A 9,373-nucleotide genomic window follows, 5' to 3' on the forward strand; every position below is an offset into this window, starting at 1 on the left:
TCTGACCCCCGGGCCCAGACTCTCTGTGTTAGGCCACACTGCTTAGCACTTAAATATCGTTATAATAACAATAATGACATGGCTTCAGCTACCATGTCAGTATGAATGACTCCCAAATCCATCTCTCCAAACATCTGCCGCTTGAGAGTGGGAAAGGCTTGTTCATTCCCAACAGTATTTTCAAATCATCAATGATGATTCCATTCTAATATTATCCCCTCTCTATAATTTATATTAATGTCTGTCTCCCCATCTAGACTGTAAGCTCGTTGTAAGTGGGGAACCTGTTTCCAACTAAGATGTACTGGACTCCCCCAAGTATTTTGTACAGTGCCCTGCACACAGTAAGTGCTCGATACCTTTGATTGATTGTGAGCTTATCGTGATTTTATAACAATTATAATGCTTCCACAAAGATTTGGATAGACTCTCTGCAGCATCCAGAAATCCCAGCATCCAAAAAAGTGACTATAATAGGGATATTTTGCCATTCAAAATTGGAACAAATAAAAGTAATCGGAAGTCATGGTATTAGCTCCACATGGGACAGGGCCTGTGTTCAACTCGATTTGCTTACTTCCATCCCATCTCCTGGTACAGAGCCTGGCACATAGTAAGTGCTTAACTAATGCCCATATTATTAATAATGAAAATAATAATAATGAAATGGTAATTCAATACCTCTTCCCACTTCTTTTTATACTGTAAGTTCCATGTGGGACAGGGACTGAGCCTGACCTGATTATCTTGATTCTACCCAGGGCTTGGTACAGTGCTGGGCACATAGTGGGCATTTAACAAATGCCACCAAAACTATTATTATGCAGGTGGGGTTGGGAGCCGGCTAGCTGGTTTCTCAACAAATTTTTGTCCTCTCTCTCCTTCCCCTGCCTTGTTAACTAGAGGAGTGTGGTTTGGCTCCACAGACTGGATCTGGTCAAAGAGGCCACTTCTCTTCTTTCCTTCTACATCCCAGCCCACACACTCTGCTTCTCTGGTGCTAACTTTCTCTCTGTGCCTCCATCTACCCTGTCTCGCCGCCGATCCCCTGGCCCACGTCCTACCTCCTGCCCGGAACGCTTCAATATGACCGATTGATTCATTTGATTGATTTGGGCCTCCCTCCTCAAATCCGCCAATCTCTCTTTCTCCCTTCAAAGCCCTACTGAAGGGGCACCTCCTCCAAAAGGCCTTCCCAGACTAAGCCCCACTTTTCCTCAGCTCCCATTCCCTTCTGTGTCACCATGACTGGAGCAACTTTGTTCTTCCCCCCCGTCCCTGCCCCTCAGCCCTTATGAATAAATCTATATTTGTATTTATATATACTGATGTCTAATTGCTGGTATTGATGTTTTCCCCTCGCCCCCCTAACACACACACACACACACACACACACACACACACACACTCACTGTGAGCCTGTGGTGGGCAGGAATTGTCTCTATTGCTATATAGTACCTCCCAAGCACTTAGTAAAGTGCTCTGTTTACAGTTAGCGCTCAATAAAAATTAACGAATGAAATTTATGCAGACCAATTTACCAAGCGCTTGGGAGAGTTTAATGGATCTGGTAGACAAGATCCCTGCCTTGGAGTGTCTTACATGTTAGTGGGGAAGGCAGACAGTAAAAGAAAATTAAAGGTAAGCAGGATTTCAGGGGCACAAGTGCATTTCTGTGTGAGCAAGCAGCCGCACACATGTGCTCTTGAGCGCTATCTCTGCATGAGTGTGTACTTGTGTATTTTGAGTTGTCTGTTTTGGGGTGCTTGCCTATGCATATGCCCGCATATGGTGTCTCCGTTCCCTGTGTGTGTGTGCCTGGTGAATATTCCCTGTCATGGGCCTGGGAATCAGGTCTGGGGTTCTAATCACAACTCTAATCCTTGGTTGCTGTATGGCCTTGGGCAAGTCACTTTACTGTGTCTTTTCTTATCTGTAAAATGGCAATTAAGACAGAGAGCCCCATCTGGGACAGGGACTGTGTCCAACCTGAATTGCTTGTGTTCCACCCCCCCCCCACCCCACCATTTGGTATAGTGCCTGGCACATCGTGGGTACTTAAATACCACAATTAATCCCAACTCTACCATTTGTCTACTGTGTGATCTTGGGCACATGACAACTTCTTTGGGCTTCAGTTGTCTTATCTGTAAAATGGAGATGGAGACTGGGTGCCCGCTATGGGGCAGGGACTGTGTCCAATCCCAATGGCTGTGTCTTTATCCAACCTCTTGCTGCAGTGCCTGACATGCTAAACGCTTAACACATACCACAATTATTATTATTATTACTATTACTATTAAAAACCGAGTTAGTAGACATATTCCTTGCCCACAAGGAGTTGGCACCAAGGGGAGACGGACATGAATATAAATAAAGGATGGACATCCTAGCACTTAGGCACTTAATACTCCAATTATTGTGCTTATTATTATTAGAAAAGGGGGAGGGGAAGCCATAAAGATTGAGGCATACCACTAAGTCACACAGCAAGTCACTTAGGTCACTTCGATATGACGGATTGATCCACTAGACTAACTGGGTAGTGGAACCTGGGACAACCTCCAATCTGAGCCCCTGCCCACCTCCAACCCATTCTACCCCATCCCTCTCTCTTGGGCCTAGAGGGTCCTGCCTTCTGCCCTAGCCCTGCCCACGAAAGTACATAGGGGCAGGGAGAAATCTGAGACCCTCCAGCTTATGAGAGCCACATTCCTCTAGAGACCCTGAGTCTGGGTAGGGGGAGAGAGATGGAGAAAAAGAGGGTGACATCAACCCCCAAACATGCAAGGCAAAAGCTGGGGGCCCCAAACTGGAAAGAAAAGGTTTCAGGGCCACACATGCAAGCCAAAGATTTGTGGGGGACAAACCTGCAAGGAAAAGGCTGCGGGGCCCAAACTGGAATGAAAAGCATTCGGGGCCAAACCTGCAAGGCAAAGGCTGTGGGGCCCAAAGTGGAACCAAAAGGGTTTGGGACCAAAGCTGCAAGACAAAGACTGGGGGTGGAAACCTGCAAGGCAGAGGCTGTGGGGTCCAAACCTGAACAAAATGGGTTCGGGGCCAAACCTACAAGGCAAACTCTAGGGTGCCCAAACTGGAAGTAAAAGGGTTCTTGGACAAACCTGCAAGGCAAAGGCTGCCGGGCCTGAACTTAAACAAAAGGGTTCAGGTCCAAATCTGCAATGAAAAGGCTGCGAGGCCCAAACCTAAACGAAAAGGGTTCAGGGACAAAGCTTCAAGGCAAACTCTGGAGGGGCCAAACTAGAACAAAAAGAGGTGGGAGCCAAACCTGCAAGGCAAAGGCTGCAGGGCCCAAACCTGAACGAAAAGGGTTCGAGGCCAAACCTGCAAGGAAAAGGTTGGGGGGATAAAGCTGCGTGGCAAAGTTTGCGGGGCTGAAACTGGAACCAAAAGGGGTCGGAGCCAAACCTACAAGGCAAAAGCTACAGGGCCCAAACTGAAATGACAAGGGATTGGGGCCATAGCTGCAAAGCGAAGGCTGTGGGGCCCACACCTGAACTAAAAGTGTTTGGGAACAAACCTGCAAGGCAATCTCTGGGGGGACCAAACTGGAACAAAAAGGGTTGGGAACCAAACTAGCAAGGTAAAGGCTTTGGGGCCCAATCCTGAATGAAGGAAAAGGGTTCAGGGCCAAACCTGCAAGGCAAAGATTGGGTGCCCAAACTGGAAAGAAAAGGGTTCAGAGCCCAACCTGCAAGGCAAAGGCTGTGGGGACTAAACTGGAAACTAAAGCATTGGGGTCCAAACCTGCAAGGCAAGGGCTGAGTAGCCCAAACCTGAAAAAAAAGGGTTCGGGGCCAAACTTTCAAGGCAAAGATTAGGGGGATAAACAAGCAAGGCAAAGGTTCTGGGGCCCAAATTGGAACCAAAAGTGTTGCAGCCTAAACTAAATTTTCTCTTGGCTAACTTTTTCCCCTGGCCTAACCCTTTCCCCTAGTCTAACCACTTTCCATAGCCTAAACCATTTCCCTTAAACTAGCCTTTACACCTAGCCTAACCTTTTCCCATAGCCTAACCTTTCCCTTCACCCAACATTTTCCCTTGCCTAACCTTTTCCCCTTGCTTAACCTTTTCCCCTTGCCTAACCTTTCCCCTCGCCCAACTTTTTCCCTTGCCTAACCTTTTCCCCTCAACCAGCCTTTACCCCTAGCCTAACCTTTTCCTCTAGCCTAAACTTTTTTCCTAGTGTAACCTTTTTCCCTGGCCTACTCTTTTCCCCAGGCCTAACTTTTTCCCTTAACTAAACCTTTTCCCCTAGTCTAACAATTTCCCCTAGTCTTACCTCTTCACCTAGACTAACTTTTTCTGTTGACCTAAACTTTTCCCTTGCCTAACTTTCTCCCTGGCCTAACCTTTTCTTCTGTCCTAAACTTTTCCCTTAGCCTAACATTTTCCCCTAGCCATTTTCTCCAATGCTAAAATTTTCCCTTAACCTAACCTTTTCCCCAAACCAAAGCATTTCCCATAACCTAGCCTTTTCCCCTAGCCTAACTTTTTCTCCTTGGCTAGTGTTTTCCTTGGCCTAACTTTTCCTCTAGCCTAATCTTTCCCCTGGCCTAATCTTTTCCTCTAGCCTAAACCTTTCCCTTGGCCTAACCTATTCCCCTTGCCTAACTTTTTCCCCTAGCCTAATCTTTTCCCCTAACTTAACCATTTCCCATAGCCTAATGTTTTCTCTGCTCTAACCTTTTCCCTTAGTGTAACATTTTCCCCTTACCTGATCTTTTCGCGGCTTTAATCTTTTTCCCTAGCCTAACCCTTTCGCCTAGCCTTAACATTTCCCCTATTCTAACATTTTCCCCTAGGCTAACCTTTTCCCAAGGCCTAACCTTTTCCCCTAGCCTAACCTATCCCCTAGTCTACTCTTTCCCCTAACCGGGGTCTTCACCCAGCCTAACATTTTCTGCTAGCCTAAGCTTCACCCTGACCTAAACGTTTCCCCCAGACTAAACCTTTCCCCTAGCCTAACTTTTTCCCCTGGCCTAACCTTTTCTCCTAGTGTAATGTTTTCCCCTAACCCAACCTTTTCGCCTGTCCTAACCTTCTCCCAGCCTAACCTTTTCCCCTATCCTTAACTGTTCCTCTGGCTTAACCTTTTCCCCTAGTCTAACCTTTCCCCTAGCCTAATGTTTTTGCCTAGCTTAGCCTTTTACCTTGGCCTGTCCTTTTCCCTGACCTAACTCTTTAACCCAGCTTTACCTTTTCCCTTGGCCTAACATTTTCCCCTGGCCTATCCTTTTCCCCATAGCCTAACCTTTTCCCGTGGCCTAATCTCTTCCCAAGCCTTACCTTTTCCCTTAGCCTAAACCTCTCCCTTAGCCTAATCTTTCCTCCTAGCCTAACCTTTTACCCTAGCATAACCTTTTCCCTTAGCCTAAGCTTTTCCCCTAACCTAACCTTTACAACCAGTCTAACTTTTTCCCAAAGGTTTAACTTTCCCCTGGCGTAACCTATCCCCCTGGCCTAACCTTTTCCCCTAGCATAACCTATTCCCCAACTTCAACTTTTCCCATGGCCTAACATTTTCCCTAGCCTAACCTTCCTCCTAACCTAAACTTGACACCTTGTCTAACCTTTTCCCATAGCCTAAGCTTTCCCCTTGTCTAAGCTTTTGCCCTAGCCTAACTTTTTCTGGTAGCCTAACCTTTTCCCATAGCCTAACCTTTCCTCTTGCCTAACCATTTCCTCTAGCCTATCCTTTCCCCAGCCTATTCTTTTCTCCTAGCCTAAACTTTCCCCCTGGCCTTTCCTTTTCCCTGCCCTAACCTTTTCTCCTTGCCTAAGATTTCGATGACTTAAGCTTTTCCCTGGACTAACTTTTTCCCCTAGCCTAAACCTCTCCCCTAGCTTAATCTTTTCCCCTAGACTAATCCTTTCCCCATGCCTAGTCTTTACCCCTAGCCTAACCCTTTCCCCTAGCCTAAGCTTTTCCCCTAACCAAACCTTTACAACTAGGCTAACCTGCTTTTCCCTTAACCTAACCTTTACACCTAATCCAACTTTTTCCCGAAGGCTTAACTTGCCCCTGACCTAATCTTTTCCCCTAGCCTAACCTATCCCCCTGGCCTAACCTTTTCCCCTAGCATAACCTATTCCCTGGCTTCAACTTTTCCTATGGCCTAACCTTTTCCCCTGGCCTATCCTTTTCCCTAGCCTAACCTTTCTCCTAACCCAAATTTTACACCTTGCCTAACCTTTTCCCATAGCCTGACCTTTCCCCTTGCCTAAACTTTTCCCCTAGCCTAAACCTCTCCCCTAGCTTAATCTTTTCCCCTAGCCTATTTTTTTCCCTAGCCTAACCCTTTCCCCTAGCCTCAGCTTTTCCCCTAAACTAATCTCTACACTTAGCCTAACCTGCTTTTACCCTAACCTAATCTTTACACCTAGCCTAACCTTTTCCTGAAGGCTTAACTTTCCTAACCTTTCCCCCAGCCTAACTTTTGCCCCTAGCATAACCTTTTCCCTGACTTAAACTTTTCCATGGCCTAACCTTGTCCTCTGGCCCATCCTTTTCCCTAGCCTAACCTTACCCCTATCCTAAATTTTACCTCTTGCCTAACCTATGCCTTCCTGGCCTGGCCCCGAGGCCTTCGCGTTCCAGGATTGACTCCCCCTCTTTTGCCTTCCAGGTTGGACCCCTCGGCCTTTGCCTTCCTGGCCTGGCCCTAAAGTCTTCTTGTTCCAGGTTCGGCCCTGCCGCCTTTGCTTTCCCGGCCTGGGCCCAAACACTTCTGGTTCCAGGTAGGGCCTACCCACCTTTGCCTTCCAGGTTGCCCCCTCCCCCCAACTAACTCCCCGGCCTTTGCCTTCCAGGCCCCTCCTTGTTTGGCCCTGAACCTTCTCATTCCATGTTTGACTCCCCCCACCTTTGCCTTCCTTGTTTGGCCCTGAACCCTTCTCATTCCAGGTTTGACCCCCTAGATTTTGCCTTCCAGGTTGGAGCACACACACACCCCCTCCCCCGGCCTTTTCCCTCCAGGCTTGGCCCCAAAGCCTTCTTGTTCCAGGTAGGGCCCTCCCCCAAACTTTGCCTTCCAGGCCTAGCCCAGATCCATTCTTTTTCCAGGTTTAGCACCCCTGCCTTTGCCTTCTGGGTTGGGCCTCTCTACCTTTGCCTTCCAGGCCTAGTCCCAAACCCTTCTAGTTGCAGATTTGCCTTCCTGACCTGGTTCCCAGCCTATGCCTTCCAGGCCTGGCCACAAACACTTCTTGATCGCGGTTGGGTAACCCCACCTTTGCCTTCCCGGTCTGGCCCCTAACCCATCTAGTTCCATCTTGGGCACCCCCAGCCTTTGCCTTCCAGTTTTGGGCCCTCCCTGGCCTTTGCCTTCCAGGTTGGACCCCCACCCCCCGGCCTTTTCCTTCCAGACCTGGCCACGAAACCTTCTCATTTCAGGTTGGGCCCCCCGGCATTTGTCTTCCCGGCCTGGCCCTGAAGGCTTGTCAGTCCAGGTTTGGCTCCCCAGCCTTTACCTGGCAGGCCTAGCCCCAAATCCTTCTCGTTCCAGATTTGGCTCCCCCTCCTTTGCCTTCCAGGCTGGAATCCCCCACCTTTTCCTTCCAGTCATGGTCCTGATCCCTTCTCATTCCATGTTGGGCCCCTCCCACCTTTGCCTTCTTGGCCTGGTCCCTAATCCTTTTCATTCCAAGTTTGCCCCCAATGACTTTGCCTTCCCTGCCTAGCCCCGAAAGCTTCTTGTTCCAGTTTTGGCCCTGAACCCCTCTGTTCCAGGTTTGCCCCCCCTGCCTTTGCCTTCCAGGCCTGACCCGAGCCTTTCTTGTTCCAGGTTTTTCACCCCAGCCTTTGCCTTCCAGGTTTGGCCCTGAATCCTTCTCGTTCCAGGTTTGGCCCCCTGCCTTTGCCTTCTGGGTTGGGCCCCCCAGCGTTTGCCTTCCTGGCCTGGCCCTGAACCCTTCTCATTCCAGGTTTGGCCCTGAACCCTGCTTGTTCCAGGTTTGGCCCCCAGCCTTTCCCTTTCAGGTTGGGCCTCCCCACCCCCAGCCTTTGTCTTCCAGGCCTGTCCGGAGCATTTCTTGTTCCAGGTTGGGCACCCCGGCCTTTGACTTCCAGGCCTGGCCCCAACCCTACTTGTTCCAGGTTTGGCTCCCTACCTTTGCCTTCCAGGTTTGGCCCCCCACCTTTGCCTTCAGGATTGCACCCCCTGCCTTGCCTTTGCCTTCCAGGCCTTTCCCCAAACCCTTCTCATTCCAGATTTGCCCTGCCACCTGGCCTTTGCCTTACAGGCTTAGTCCCGAACACTTCTCGTATCAAGTTTGGACCCCCAGCTTTGCCTTTCAGGCCTGGCCTCGATCTCTTCTTGTTCCAGGTTTGGAGCCCCCACCTTTGTCTCCGGATGTAGCCCCGAACCTTTCTCATTCCAGGTTTGGCCGCCCAGCCTTTTCCTTTCATGTTGGACCCCCCTCTCCTTTGCCTTCTAGGCCTGTTCCCAAACCCTTCTCATTCCTGGTTGGATCTCCCTGCATTTGCCTTCCAGGTTTGGTCCCCGGCCTGGCCCGGAACCCTTCTCGTTCCAAGTTGGGCACCCCCACCTTTGCCTTCCAGGTTAGGACTCCCCGCCTTTGCTTTCCAGCTTTGGATCCCCACCTATCCCTTCTCGTTCCAGATTTGGCCCCACTGCCTTTGCCTTTCAGGCCTGGCCCCGAACTTTTCCCTTTACAGGTTTGGCCCCCACGCCTTTGGCTTCCCAGTATGGTCCCTAAGCCTTAGCGTTACAGGTTTGCCAACTCCCCACCCTTTGCCTTCCTGGTCTGGCCCCGAAGGATTCATGTTCCAGGTTTGGTCCCCTGGCCTTTGCCTTCCCGGCCTGGCCATGAAGTGTTCTCATTCCAGGTTGGGCCCTCTTCACTTTTGCCTTCCAGGCCTGGCCACAAACCTTTCTCTTTCCAGGTTTGTTCCCCCTGGCTTTGCCTTCCAGTCCCGGACCGCCCCCGCATTTGTCTCCCAGGCCTGGCCCCGAACTTTTCTCGTTCCAGGTTGGGGTTCCCAGCCTTTGCCTTCCAGGCCTGGCCACGAATCCTCCTTGTTCCAGGTTTGGCCACCCCCGCCTTTCCTTTCCCTTTTGGATCGCCCACCCCGTGCCGCGTTTTCTTTACAGGCCTGGCCTGAATCCTTCTCCTTCGAGTTTGGACCCCGCCCGTGCCACCTTTGCCTCCCCATTTGGGCTCCCCCGAACTTTGCCTTCCAGATTTGGCCCTGAACCCTTCTTGTTCCAGGTTGGGGGCCCTCCCGCATTTGCCTTTCAAGTTGGACCCCACACTTTTGCCTTGCAAGTCTGGCCCTGAAGCATTCACATTCCAGGTTTGGCCCCCCAGCCTTTGCCTTCCCGGCCTA

Source organism: Ornithorhynchus anatinus, unplaced genomic scaffold (assembly GCF_004115215.2).
Source record: "Ornithorhynchus anatinus isolate Pmale09 unplaced genomic scaffold, mOrnAna1.pri.v4 scaffold_77_arrow_ctg1, whole genome shotgun sequence".
Classification (NCBI taxonomy): Eukaryota; Metazoa; Chordata; class Mammalia; order Monotremata; family Ornithorhynchidae; genus Ornithorhynchus; species Ornithorhynchus anatinus.